We start from the raw sequence: 15,657 nt of genomic DNA on the forward strand, positions 1-15,657 counted from the left end.
TAATTAAGTGATAAAAAGCAGTTGCAAATGTTGTACAAAAATAAATGTACTAATCTTTGCAGCAATAAAATGTGTAGCACTTTGTTTTACTACCAAATTATATGTAATATCTTATTATTATTAATATTTAACTTACATTGGAAAGGTATCCGTGACCTTTATTTATTTCCAGAACATGATGCATGATGGGATACACTAACCCTCGAATACCGCTCCGGAGCGGTATTCGAGATAGTGTGGGTTTAAGTGTGCCTTAAGGGCACTGCGCTTTGGTATTTTTAAGACCTGGCTGGGACAGTCTTGCGCACTTACTTCCTGTCGCGCGCACACGCTCTCAAGTGGCCAAGACCGCAAGTGTGGGTATTTGGACAAGGGGTTAGTAAATCACAGGTAGGTGAATTTGATCAGGGTTGGAGCTCAACTCTGCAGCACATTGGCCCTCCAGGGCAAGATTTGAGGAACCCTGTATTACGCCATCAAAGAGTTTTAAAAGTAATTGAGTTTTTAGACGTCTTTTAAGAATTCAAATATATATTAACATCCTTCTTGAAAATAAAAAGTTATTTTCTACTTTATGAAGGTAAAAAAAAAAAATTAGCAAGAAATAGGGATAAAATAAATGTTAGCTTAATAAGAAATAAATTTTCTGATAGTGAAAAACTGCCCTACCTCCCACTGAAATCTTGGCGTTGATTGGTAAACGCGAGAGCCAATAAGATAATCTTTCAGTTCCTACTTCGCCCTTGTCAAAGCAGTAACTAAATCAGCATACTATCATCTCAAAAACATTGCAAGAATTAGATGTTTTGTTTCCAGTCAAGAATTACCATTGTGTATGAAATGTGCTATATAAATAAACTTGCCTTGCCTTGCCTTGTCACCTTAGCGCGCTAATATGTAAACAAACGCAGTTCTTACGGACGCGCCAGAATTGAATGCGATTCTAAAGGACCGTTGAACGACTTAATTTTTGATCTGTTTTATAAACAAAGCAATTCGAATTACTTAAAGACTTTGACTGTATTTCACGAATATTTTAACTAAGTTTATGGTACCTTTATGTGCGTTTTGGCGCTTGAGAGTTACAATCCATCATCCCTCACCTTGAATTTCGCATGAAAGCGTCATTTTGTTTTAGAGCAACACGAGGGTGAGTAAATGACAGGAAAGATACAGTAGTACATTTTATTCTGTTCATATTTGGTTTGCTTTTGTAACACGGAAAGTAGACAGGACTTAAAACAACGTAGGCGTATTTATCAAAGTTAATACATTTTAATTATGTCTCAGTGTAACTTTTACCAGCTAATTTAATTTGCAGGCTTCAGTTGTTTGTGTCTTTTCTAAGTATCAGCTAAATTAATTAATATAAATTCCCCTCACTGAAGGGGAAGATAATCTATGATTAAGGTGTAAATTTTGGTTTGTTCATCACAACTGTATATTTCTTCATTCTTAAAATCAAATCTCTCTGTAAATGTTCCAACACAACAATGATAGTCATACAGGCTTGGAACAATATGACATCATTTTCATTTTTGGCTGAAATTATTAAATATCCGGTGCAGTGAACACTTTAATTTGACCTCAAAAATGACCATTAAAAAAAAAAAAACTTTTTAGAGCTTTTGTCATCACCGTTGAATCTGAGAATTTCCTCATGCGATTTTCATTTCTCACTTTTTCCTGGCAGTTTGACAAGAACCAAGAAACAGCAGTCCTAGTGAGGTCTGGCAAAGTAAAACCACAGAAATAAAGAAATATCAAGGTAGAATAATAGAGATGGAGCGAGTGTATCAGGAGAACGAGAGCAAGTAGACTCTACTCAGAGACACGGCTGAGATTACAGACTCAAATGAGAGTAAATATTTACTAAGGGCTCGTCGAGAGCAAGAGGGAACATTCAGTCATCAAACAAACAAGCACAAACACAGATACACACACACTTTCTGCCCGGTGCTTGCTCTGTTGCTGGAAGATCTCATTAAATGCAGGTCAGCTTTTGTCTGCCCACCTCTGGGCTCAGACTTCACTAATCTGCCATCACAACTGCATTGTCCAGCATTACACACACACACACACACACAGATTTCCAGACACAAGAGCAAACACACGCTTGCTCCCCAGTGTGTGCTCTGTCTACAGGTCTCCAAATCCGGCCGCAAACAAACCACAGCAACACTGCTGATCTACTGCTAGCTTTCAGCACAGACCAGAAAAAAGAGAGTGACAGAGGAGTAGTATTGCCTGCTTTCATTTCACTTTAACCCTCATGTGAATTCTTCCGCTTAGATACATTCAGTCTGCTTAATGAGAAATGGGTTGAACTGAGCAAAAATGTGTCCTCTCAGACAGTCCCAGTGTATCTTTGCTAACCTTTTTAGACACTCTAAATAAAATATGAATGGAATATATATATATATATATATATATATATATATATAAAATAGTCAGTTACTTAGTTTATGCTGTTAATCACTCTTAACCACTGTGACCAGATATCTGATCGGTGAGTTGAACACAAGAAACAAATCAATCCAAATCATTCAGACTGGTTTTGTGAACTGAATCAATTCATTCAAAAGATTTGATTCTAAAAAAAAAAATGATTCATTACTGAATCAGACATTGCTACTTCAATTTACTCCCTCTTATGTTGTTACAAACCGCAGCACATTGGCCCTCCAGGGCAAGATTTGAGGAACCCTGTATTACGCCATCAAAGAGTTTTAAAAGTAATTGAGTTTTTAGACGTCTTTTAAGAATTCAAATATATATTAACATCCTTCTTGAAAATAAAAAGTTATTTTCTACTTTATGAAGGTAAAAAAAAAAATTAGCAAGAAATAGGGATAAAATAAATGTTAGCTTAATAAGAAATAAATTTTCTGATAGTGAAAAACTGCCCTACCTCCCACTGAAATCTTGGCGTTGATTGGTAAACGCGAGAGCCAATAAGATAATCTTTCAGTTCCTACTTCGCCCTTGTCAAAGCAGTAACTAAATCAGCATACTATCATCTCAAAAACATTGAGTTACTTAGTTTATGCTGTTAATCACTCTTAACCACTGTGACCAGATATCTGATCGGTGAGTTGAACACAAGAAACAAATCAATCCAAATCATTCAGACTGGTTTTGTGAACTGAATCAATTCATTCAAAAGATTTGATTCTAAAAAAAAAAATGATTCATTACTGAATCAGACATTGCTACTTCAATTTACTCCCTCTTATGTTGTTACAAACCTGTATGACTTTTTTAACTCTGGAGGATATTTTGAAAAATGTTAGCAACCATACAGAACGGTTCCCATTGACATCCATGGTGTGAAGAAAAAATACACTGGACTTAAATGGGAACCAAAACTATTTTAATTTTTAGATGGACTATCCCTTTAAATTTCAGTCACACAAACCTTACTGTATCATATGACTTCAGAAGACAATTTTTTGAAGCTTTAGTCAACATTGATTGTAATTGCGTGAAAAAATGCAAGCAACACATTATTATTAAAGTCTCCTTTTGTGTTTTATAGAAGAAAGAATGTCAAACAGGATAGGGATGGCATTAAGTTGAGTAAATGATGACAGACTTTTCATTTTTGGGTGAACTATCCCCTGAAGCAGTAAGGATTTGTCTTTTCATTGCCAGGAACTGGGAGTATTAGTTGTGTTTACTCCTGGCTGTGAGGAATAGTCCTGTTTAAGGTAGCTCATCTGTCTGAGTCGCACTCAATCTAGCTACAGCTGGCTTACGGCACCGCCTGTTTAAAATGGAAGCCTACAATCATCATAACGCCAGGCTGGGTTTGTTACGTTATTGTTATTCTCTCTGTACTGGCCTCTGTCTCTTTATTCTTTCCTTTTTTTTGCTCACCCTCTCAATTCGGTTCAGCTGAAGAACGCTTTGTCGGCATGACTGTTAGAGTAACATCATTACCCAGGCCATGAAGTACCAGTCATGTTTAACAGAATATGAAGTGAATGATGAAAAGACAATAAGACATTAATTGCACAAATTTAGATGTTCGCTGAATAAAATGGATTATAAAAAAGAATAATATGTAATGTAAAATTATCCCTGCACCCTTTCTCTCTCTCTCTCTCTCTCTCTTTCTCTCTACTCCTTTCGTTCTCTCCTTCTTTCTTCCATTCGATTTTTTTTTCAAACGCCTTGAGGTCCATGGAGGGTTTTTCTCTGCCTTACTGCTGTTTAAAGAGATCACATAAAATAGAGGGAGAGACACTGAGCTGTAATTGTGCTGGAATATTTTAACTGTGGTGACGAGCAGCCCAGTGATACCCTTCCTCTAGCTTTATTATGGGAGTTTATCATGACCGGTGTCAAGTTTATATGTTAAAATCACTCAGGCTGAGGAGCTCAATGCTTCTTCTGCCTTGAGTGGTCTGGAGAGGTGGAGAGGTGGAGGGCAGCAAAGTGACGGTGGTTGGTGGACTTCTGAAATGAGGAAGCAAACCCTTTGGGTTTTTTAGTTAAATTCACACTATAGTTCCATTTGATGTTTTCACTGTTTTTGGGTTATAGACAAATGAAGCACCAACAGCATATGCTGGTATGTTTTGAAGCATGACAGCTAGTTTGAGCTGGCCCTTAGTTGGTTTAAAGGAGACATATTATGCTCCTTCTTACAATATGTAATATAAGTCTCTGGTGTCCCCAAATGTGTCTGTGAAGTATCAGCTCAAATACTCCACAGATCATTTATTATATCATTTTGAAAATGCCTATTTTAGTGGAAGCAGAAACACGCTGTTTTTTCGGGCCTAACTAAAGGTAAAAAAGTGAAAGAACATAATAGGACCCCTTTAAATTAGTCAATAAATCCACTGCTCTCTTGTCTCCTCTGAGGCTGGGACTGTAAATAGTGTTCTGTGCTCGTCTGTGCAGCCAAAGACAGAACAGTTAGCATGCTTTGCTCAAACTTTCGCCATGGCATTAGAACTGGTACACCGTTGTCGCTTGTGAAAACACAATAACGGCGCTGTGGGTGTAAACTTTTACAGATTAAGGGGCGGTAATATTATAATGAGATCCCTTTGCCACGTCACCAAGGGAGCTAAATCAGACGCGCTCGTTTTCTCAGACGTTTGCAGAAAAAAGGCTTACCAAAACAATGCTACTGGGTTAATCTTTTTCACGTTTCCTTGGTTGGTAGATGCACCGGGGACCTGATTATAGCACTTAAAACCTGGAAAAGTCAGATTTTCATGATATGTCACCTTTAAGCTAGTCCAAAGCTGGCCCTAAGCAAGTAGCTCCTGCTCAGGACCAGCTCATAACCAGCTTAAACCAACTCATGACCAACTAAGGACCAGTTTAAACCAGCTCAAATGAGCTGTCATGCTTCAAAACATACTTAACCAGCATATGCTGTTTTTTTTTTCAACAGGACATTTACCTTATGCGTAATACCCTGAGAATGTTTAAGGCCATTTAAACGTCTTAAACTGTTGTTTTATTGGATAAGGGTCATAAATGGTTTAAGCAATTACTGCTTTTATTCAGCAAGGATATATTAAATTGATACTTTTATAATGTTAAAAAAGGTTATTAGTGTCTTAACTGCATTTTGGCAAAATAAATGTACCTAGTTGAGCATTAAAGACAAAATCTTAACAACAGCTAACTTTTGAACGGTAGTGTAATAGTCATATAAATGCATTTTTTGTGTGTTATCAGGTTTTTTTAGTGAACAGATTTTTGAGGGATTTGATGGTTTATTGTACACTCACTATGAAAAAGTCATCAGTACTATAATATTTATTGTGCTTGTATTAACATACTTTTTCATGCAAAGTTACATTGCTTCACAAATAATAATTACAAGAATACAATGAAAAGCAAATTTCATTTATCTTTTATTTGTTACTACTAACTATCGTTTGACTGTTTGTCATTAAACTTTAATTTACTTTAATTTAGTAGCACGCTCTCCGTGCTACTAAGCTTTTAAAAAGGCTGCTAAATCATAGTGACCACCTTACTGATGGTCCGGTCTAGAGGCTTCTCCGGACAGAGCTCCGACGCGGGAACCATGGTGGGTGAGTACGATCCATGTCTAAATATATGTATATATAAATATATATATGTGTGTATCTAATGAGCTGGTGGTTGTGTGTATAACCCTTCTGCTAGTTTCTTTGCAGTGTTTCCCGGGACCTGTGTGTTTCTGTCCCTTTCTAGGGTAGGTCCTCGATGGGCACCCCCTCTGCTGGGTTCAGAAACCGGGTGCTCGACTTGCAGTGTTTATTTCACTCGTCGATATATGTCCAGACGGTAAGGAAAGCCGGGTTTCTCAATGTATGCTTCAGACACGGGTCACGATGAGGCGTTCCCCTCATAGCGACCCCTAGAGGACGCAGTGTCTCGTTCCATGGTTATATAAGTAACCTGAGACGTTTTTTTTATAAGGGGGGGGAGGTTCGTGCGCTTGCGCGTGCCTCAAAAGAGGGCTTACAATGTCTTACAAAGATACATAACAGCTACAAGTGTATGCACTACTTGCTTTATGCAAGCACTATATGAAGAATACCATAATTCCTCCGTTCAATTAGGCCTAAGACATTAAGAGTCACACATACCTATAACAACCCAGCCACAACACATAATTGCAAATAACATGCCTTATCTTAACATAGAATTGACCACAGAGTCCAACGTTCATATTTTTTCTACGAATCTTTGAGGTAACGTACTAAACATGAGTGGAATTTGCACCGCAGCGCCCCCACACCTTGATGCTCATGACAAGAATAGCATGTATAGTTATCTTTATTGAAGTAAATTAGGTTTAAATCGCCGTCATCCATGAATGAATTATATTTTTGCAATTTTACACATAATAATCCACGATGATCACATTACACAAAACTGAAATTGCATGTCAAAATAACACATTGTCGATATTTTTTGAGACCTCCCAAAATTTCACAAATCACGTTTTCAGGGGAGCCCATGTCTTATTAAGGGTAGCCGAGCTCCCCCTAGCTCACCCGTAGTTCGCACCCTGGATGTCTGAGTAGGTGAGTTTCTTTCTAATTATTCCAGTCATTTTCACCAGTTTAACCCATTCAGGCCAATTTGCAGACTGACTTTGGACAGTGCTATAAGCCAGTCATAGTGATGTGGAGGCACTGAATCCTCTCGCCTGACTTTGCCTTTACCTTTCTCAAATTAATGCCATGTTTTTGAAGCTCTGTGAGAGCACAATGAGCAGTGGTACTTTTTAAAAATAAATATTTTACACATACAGTACACACCACAGTTTTGTTGTATTTTTTAATGTAAATAATATTCATATCTGCATTTTTATAGCTTTTCATATGCAATAGACACTGGCTCTTCAGATAAAATGCCTCTAAAGTAAAGACAAGAAACTCGTCCTGGTGCCCTTTCAACTTAATGTGTGCATGCAGATGTGATTGTTTGTTCAAGGTTCGAGACCAGTGACCGAGATTTCTGTCTTTTAAGCACACAGAGCAGCCCTGAATCAGCTTTCCCCGGTTGTTTGAAGGGAAATGAGAGTGTGGCTCCATTAATTAGCTGGGCATAAGCAGGACTATTGGGAGGGGAGGAGGACGTGTCCATCCCAGCAGAACAGAGCAGTTTTGATAACGGACTCTCGGAATTACGCTGGCTCCTGGTGGACCGCATTCTCCATGCCTTCACAGCCAGCCTTGCTCATTATTCATCCTGCTGGAAAGAAGAAAAAACAAAAGCACAGGGATGAGGAACATTAGCACATAATCACCCGTGTGTCTGCACCAGACATATGAAAGCAGCTCATCTTTACTTTTTTTACATGAACGCATGAGGGGAGGAAGGGGGCAGTGATGAAGCTTTTGTCAGAGTGTTTTGCAGGCCCACACAACAAGGCATCAGGGAGAGATGGTGAAGAAGACACTCTGATAGACCCCTACCCGCCCTCCGTCTTTGACGTTTACCACCCCCTTTTCTCAAACCCTCGTTCCCGTGCTCGGCTTGCAGCACAGAGTCATTTATACATGAGTGATTAGAGGCCTCAGAACCAGAAGATATATTCATTTCCTCTAAATTAGTTTTTATTGTCTGGCATTTTTTGCGTAGAGGTTTAACACTGCAGCGGTGGGGTGCATTGGATCACATATGTGGATGAATTACATGGGTGAAAAACATGTCCCGGTCATATTTTACCCCAAAATCAAGAGGAAATAAATTATTAACTTAAATAACTAAATAAAGCCAGATTATTTAAGGATTTACATTTTGTACATTCCAGATCATTTAGGATAATTTTCACAATAATGCCCATTTCTCATTACCATAATGTGTTTGGATTTGTTTGTTTGTTTATTTCCCATTATTCTCAATGGTGTTTCTTATTACTATAATACACTTTATTTAAATTGGCATAAATTAAAGGGGAGCACGACAAAGCATTATGTTTAAACACTTTGATTCATAATAATATGATTATTTGATTCATATTAATTATAGTAATGGACTTCAGCATTTTTTTTTTTTGCTTTTTTAAATTATTAGTTTTTTTGTTTTCAAAAAGTGTGATTTCTTAATTCTATATTTGAAATGTGACCCATGAAATTCACCCATATGCTGTTGTATAGACACAACACCTGAGCTGTTATATTGTGAGCTAGACTGAATGCAAAACAAATATTCATCAAGTATTTTTGCATGCCACACAAACAGCTGATATCAATATCACACATTGGCCAAAACTTTCAAAATCCAGCTACCGTATGGTCTGAAAGAGCGGGGGCTTGAGTAATCCACTCAGCACGCTGACTCAGTCGCTCTCTTGTTAATTAAAGAAATTGCTTGAACGGTTTCAGGTTGGTGACTCATTGGACTGCTACAGTCATTGATATCTTCCTGTAGAGCGTGGGCGTCAGGCAATGTGCAGAGCCACCACACAGGATTGAGTGCTGAGCGCATGTGCTCGCATGGCGTGTTTATCCACTTCATTATTTAGTGTTAATTAAGTTGGAAGCCTTCACCAGTAAGGCAGAACAGTAGCATCTGCTGCGGGACGGAGAAAAAGAGGGGTGGACGAGCCTCTGAATCTGAGACGAGGGGACCACTTTTCACAACTGAGAGGAACAGAAACGAGCGCCTACGTGATAAGTTTTTAGTGGACCAATTAATGAAGTATGTAAGGTGGGGAGGGGCCGGTGGGACAGGACAAAGCACTGGCATCTGGGTGGGAAGTACATTACAAGAGCCTATTCTGCTGTTTGAACACCCATAAAAGGTGCATTAAAAAAAAGGGAGGCCCCCTTTAACACTTCCCCGTTGTGTACTAGCCGTCCCTTCACACATGGGCATGACCATAGAGTAAAAGCGTCCAATAAAGGTTTAATGGTCCTACAGTCACAGGACGGTCGCCCCGTGCTCCCCAAAGTCCCCGGGCTCTAATCGTCCACAATTAAAAGGGAATCATGCGGGCAGAAGAACTGGCCAAATGCACCTCGGAGAGATCTTGTCAAGAGACAGAGGGGACCTCTAATGGTTTTTTAATGTAAATATTTGTTGACTTCAGCAACAGGGCTGTGGAATGTTAAAATCTGATTGAGGGAATCGGAGGAGCTCTTTCCTTTGCCAAATGTAATTATTTCCCGTGCCGAAAAACTTTTCTCTCTGTAGAAGTGCCCTCCGAGGAGCTGCTGTTAATGTTTATTTGTACTGAGAAGAGGGAGTGCATCTCTGAGTTTGGTTTTCAGAGTCAGTATCCGGGTGCAACCATAAGAGAGGTCAAAGGTCACTTCGGTCCGCAATCACTCCTTATTTACTCTGTCTTTCTCGCCTGCTTCTACCCTCCCAGTCCAGTCGGCAGAGACACAAGAAGCGCCTCACCGCTGTGCATGAAGGTTCATCAGACAAAATCTGCACAATGAGTAGCAACAAAGCCGTCACGTCCCTCTCAACAAACAAATTAGCATTACAAATAGACCTGATTAACTGAAATGAAAAACCAGTGGGTAGAGTAAATAAATAGAGCGTCCCATCCTGACCACCTACATGCCATTTAAAAGATTTCTGCACTTAACAAACAAACAAATGGCACAGCCCTCAGAAGGAAAGTATTTAACTGCAGCTTTGATCGTTTCACATGCTAACAGCAGAGATGTCGACTATTTTCATTAGGTGTCGTTATGCAGTGTGGAAAAGATTTTTCTTATCCCATCCTGGGAAAAAGGCACGCAGGGGTTCAGCCTTTAATGTCTATCAACCCAATATAAAAATTAATCTCATAAGAATTTGTTTTAAAATGCAGCAGTACATTTAGGTACATTCTCAATTAAAAATTCATGTTACCAGCAGGCTTCAGAGGTGGATTATTTATATTGGTATATGCTCATAAATATGCCTCAACATATTCAAAGTGTGCTTCAGATTAAAAATTGACATTGCTTGTGGCCCTCAGACACAGAATAGGCTACTAGTGGCATGGCTGTTTTTATAGGCGCTCTTTCCCAAGGGGTTTCAGCCAAACCTGAAGACATACAGAGGAGAATTCGACCTGATTGAACCTGTCACTTATCGTATTTAGATTCACTAAACGCACATATTATGTATCGACTGTGTTTGAAATTGCATGCATTTTTCATATTACAGGAATTTGAGATAATTGTGTGACATGCGAGAGGAGCTTCCGCATTTGTCAACTGCTATTAATCCCACTCAAATCTACACGATATAGCTTCACTGGAAGCTCATGTTTATTGTGTCTCCTGAGATTGGCAGAGTATGAACCACATACAGTCTAGGATCAAATACCATCTCATCTATCTTCATGAGGGTTTTATTCTAACTGGGTTTGACAGCACTGAGACTTCACTGTTTTTGATATTGAGCTGAGAATATACTGAGAACAAAGGTATAATGTGTGCTGCATATGTTCACGTACATGGAGAAACTGTGCTTCAGTGTATTTCACTGCATGACCATGTATTGATATGGACTGTTTCAGGCCTTCTGGAAAGCTCACGGGACAAAAGTGCGTATGAGGTATCTGAGATGAGAAATATTAAGCAGACATTTGAAGACATGACTCTAAGCAGTTTGAAAGTGAAGCGCCAGCGGTTGCAAAGACTTGCGCAGACAAGACTGCCACCTTCTGGCTTTACAGTTGCAACACAGTCTTACAGAAATACGCTTATGAGAAGGTACCAGAAAAGTGAGGTTAGTGGGTTTTGAAAACTGCTTATGTAGACAAATCAGGCTGCTCTGTTTTCAATGCTTTACAACTTCATTTATGTCTCTATTTTCTTCTATAACCATCCAGACAGAAAATTGTATTAACTCACCGGAGTGAGATGGTATCAATTCACTACCGACTCATTACCGTCAGTACATTGGCTTCAATTAATGCATGAGATAAGTTTAATCACTCCCTAAAGACAGACTTCACATAACAAGCAAGTTGGTTGCATTTGATCCTTTCCCCATAATTGTTCACTTCATTAAAACTTTCTCAGGACAGTGAATCGGAGCACATCACAACGAGACGACAGACCTTCTTACGGCAGCTCAAGTCCTCTCAGTTGCATTTTTCTCATCGCAAATTGGGAATTGACGGCGCTCACCAGCCCCTGAAAACAGATGGTAGCACACCAGTGAAGGACTTCAAGGACTAGCTGTAGACAGGTGAGCCACTACAGCGAACACAAATTGTCCTCTCTTCTGAAAAGTGCTTAGCTTGTCTCCAAGAGAGGCTTGGGAGGGGTAATGACTGTTATATAGCTGGAGAGTGATTGAAAAAGGGTACATCCGGACCATTTTGTTACCATTCGCACTGAGCTTTTAGCTCTCTCTCCTCCTGTTATTTTCTTATGCTCTTCCCCCCCACTCTTCATGGCAGCGGTAAAGCCTGAGAGAGATGGAGAGTTTATAGAACAAGTTTGGCAATGAAGTGCAGAGGCAAAAGAGGTCAGTTACAAACAACACAGCCTGTCAAACAGAGCGCAAAGAGGATAGGGGACTAACAGAAAAGCAGAGCCCTGTGTCAGAAAAAGAACTAGCGAGAGATTAGATGAGTTGGGTGTTCTCAGATGACTGGAGGGAAATCAGCAAACACAACAACACATACAAAAAACAAATACATAGAATAGAGCACAATTTTTTTTTTTTTTTAAGAAAACTTGAGTTCTGAGTGAGCAAGCAGTTTGCATCAGAGCAGACCCTATAGGTACTGACTCTGAAAGTTTGGATCAAATGCACTTAAACTGTTTAAGCTTTCCAAAAGTTTTAGTTTATGTGTCTTTGGAATTGAAAAGAGAAGAACTTTGGGATTTATGGATGTGCTTTACCTTAAGATACATATTTTTCATCAATTATTGAAAACTGAGTGTGTCTGTAGAGCTACCAGTGCTCGAGTTAGATCACTCACTCACACAGTTGTCTTGTGTAGCCAGACTTTGGACTTGTATTTGACTTTCACTGCAGCAAGAACTTATTATTTTACAGATCATAAAATAATAATAAAACAAGCAGAATATACTTTTGCTCTTAGTGTGTAAACAGCCAGTAGGATACTTCACCCAATCACTATTGCAACTGAACCTGTTTTCACCATGTATTTTGGTAATTAGCATCTATGTACACACTATTGTTCAAAGAAATTAATACTTTTATTCAGAAAGGACACGTTAAATTGATCAAAAGTGATTGTAGCCTAAAGACATTTATAATGTTACAAAAGATTCTATTCAGATTTCCTTTGCTATTATTTTGAATTTTCTATTCATCAAAGTATCCCGAAAAAAAAAATAATGGTTTCCACAAAGACTTTAAGCAACACTGATAATAGCAATGTTTCTTGAGCACCAAATCAGGGTATTATATATGCCAGTTTGAATTGAATTGAATGTGTTTGCCATATGATATGGTATGTGAATAAAGTCATTCACGCAGCCACATATTCATAACCAGTTGCTCCAGTGTGCTTGAATATGAATTAAATTTGAAAGCTACAGCAAAGATCTTTTTTTTTTCTTTTTTTTTTTAGTGAATAACAATTTTAATGTTGGTCTCTTGCTCACAGGCAGCTATCATATGACTTACGTATACTGTGAATATAGTGCATGAGCCATATGGTTTATTAAGCTTTTATGGTGATTTTGGTTCTTTTTTTAGCTTGACAACCCATCCTCTTCCATTTTAATGGAAAAGTGCAGCATGAATATGAATCTTTTGTGTTCCACAGAAGAAAGCAAGTCATACAGGACTGGAACGACATGTGGGTGAGTAAATGATGACTTCAAATTGTCATTTTAAGTGGAATTATCATTTCAACCACAGGTTGTGCCAAGTGATTCTCCCTGCGATGTGTACTGTAAGTCGTTTTGGTTAAAAGCATCTGCTAAATGTCAGATACAGAATCAGTGGACACTACATCTGCCTTTCAGTTTATCTATAGTATTTAACCTCCATTCCAACTGCCTAATTAATTAGGAACCAACTCTTATTTACAATGATGACCTGGCAAGGCACCGAGATAAGAAGCCACATGTCCACAAATGCACAGTGGATTCAGAATCTCAGTCCAAGCCAGTGATATCTGGCTGCTGAATCTCATACTCACTCCAGCCAAACCACGCGTCTTTTCCTGGGCATTTCTCTCTGATTTTGGATTTTGCTTGGCTCAGAGCTCTCCTCATAGCCTGTGTTAATTACTTGGAGCTTCGTAATCCTTTTTTATGGCTTATTTATCCTTCTGTGGTCTTGGCTTGCTGATAAAAGCTTTATAAATCATTTTGCATATCTTCATCAAGGCGGCAAAAGGCAGAATTAGAAAAGTAGACAAAAATCTTGTCTTTTTTTTTTTCTTCCTTATGTAATATTTGCTCCTCGTTCTTGCTAGTGGTTCAGTGGCAGAGCTCCAGGACTTATGCTGAAAATCTAATTTGAGAGGCTAGTACGGAGCCAAGTCCAGGAGCCAAACATAAATCTGTTGGAGCATAGTGCTGGATGAGCATGAGCTCTCCACTATCACTGCTCCACATCTCATGACCAATCCCTCTACATCTCCAGCTCTTCTCGCTTTACTGTCTGTCTCTTTCCTCTGATACTCTTCCTTGTTCTGTTTATCTTTCTCTTTCTTTCTTTCTCTCCTTCTTTCCCCTCTCTGTCAGTCCTCTTTTTTCATTTATCTATTTATCTTTTCTCTTTTTAATATATATTTTGTTTCTGTCTCTATCTCTCTCAATTTTTTATTTTACATTTTAGTGATTTATATTTCTGTTCGGTCATGATGTCAATTTTTGGCCAACTTGGAAAGACTAATTCACCAAGGGTTCCTTTGGGAATTTCTAATGGGTTTTTAGAGTAGATAAAATCGATTGTAATCGATTTATGAATAAAATAACATCTGTGGTTCACATTACTTGAGAAGACTTTCAATATTTTGTTGTACAACATAAGTTGCACACAAACTTGAATTTGTACCATAAGTTGCTAAGAAGTTGAACAACATCTTGACTGTTGAATTAGTCAAGTACAGTACTTTAATTTTTGCAAAAGTCTTCAAATAATTTTGACCACAGACCTTATTGTATTCATATATTTGTATTCATATATTGAAAACTGCTATAAAACAAATAAAAAAAAAAATCTGAATGGAAGCCATGGCTCAATTCTCTTCATAGTTATATTACCAATAGGTAAATTAAAATGAAAACAACAATAGCGCAATTAGAATAACCTAATAATATAACAGATAAAATAATTTTGTGAAATAAAATAGAATTACACAATAAAATCTGAAATTAGCAATCAGCAAAAAAATCAGTTTGACTTCTATAGTATGGCGAAGAAAATAAAAACCACTATGCAAGTTAAAGTGGAGCAATAAGGCGAACTATCCCTTTACAAAGGATAAATATGAAAAATGAAACAAGATGTGTCAATAATAGTAATAATTGCCCTAGTAAAAAAAAGTAATATATTTAAAATACATTTATTTCATACTAAGTATTGCTCAAATCTGTTAACATATTTACTGACATATCGCTCAAGACTTACTGATTTAAAAATGATAATTAATCTGTATTTGGAGTACTACATGTGCACAATGCACATTTCTTAAAGGGGTCATATGATGTTGTTAAAAAAGAACATTATTTTGTGTATTTGGTGTAATGCAATGTGTTTATGCAGTTTAAGGTTCAAAAAACACATTATTTTCCACATACAGTGCATTATTGTTTCTCCTCCCCGTCTTTCTGAAACGCGTCGATTTTTACAAAGCTCATCGGTCTGAAAAGCGAGTTGTGCTCTGATTGGCCAGCTATCCAGTACGTTGTGATTGGCCGAATACCTCAAGCGCATGACGGAAATGTTACGCCCCTACCATACTGTGATGATGCCCTGTCTGGCCTTTATTCGGAGACAACAACATTAAAACCCATTATAAACTAGGCATTTGTTGCATCCAGTGGGGACATAATTACGGATTATAATGACTTATACTGTCTTTTTACGCGTTGCATCGCGCCGCGTAAACATAAAACCATGTCTGTATTTGTGATCGGAGAAATGACAAACAACAAGCGCTACTCTACACTGCTCAAAACTCGCGTTTGAATAGTCAGTGGCAAATTCTTTAAATATGAAAACGTACTTACAGGCTGTGAG

The sequence above is a fragment of the Sinocyclocheilus anshuiensis genome, unplaced genomic scaffold (assembly GCF_001515605.1).
Source record: "Sinocyclocheilus anshuiensis isolate Anshui unplaced genomic scaffold, SAMN03320099.WGS_v1.1 scaffold190, whole genome shotgun sequence".
NCBI lineage: Eukaryota > Metazoa > Chordata > Actinopteri > Cypriniformes > Cyprinidae > Sinocyclocheilus > Sinocyclocheilus anshuiensis.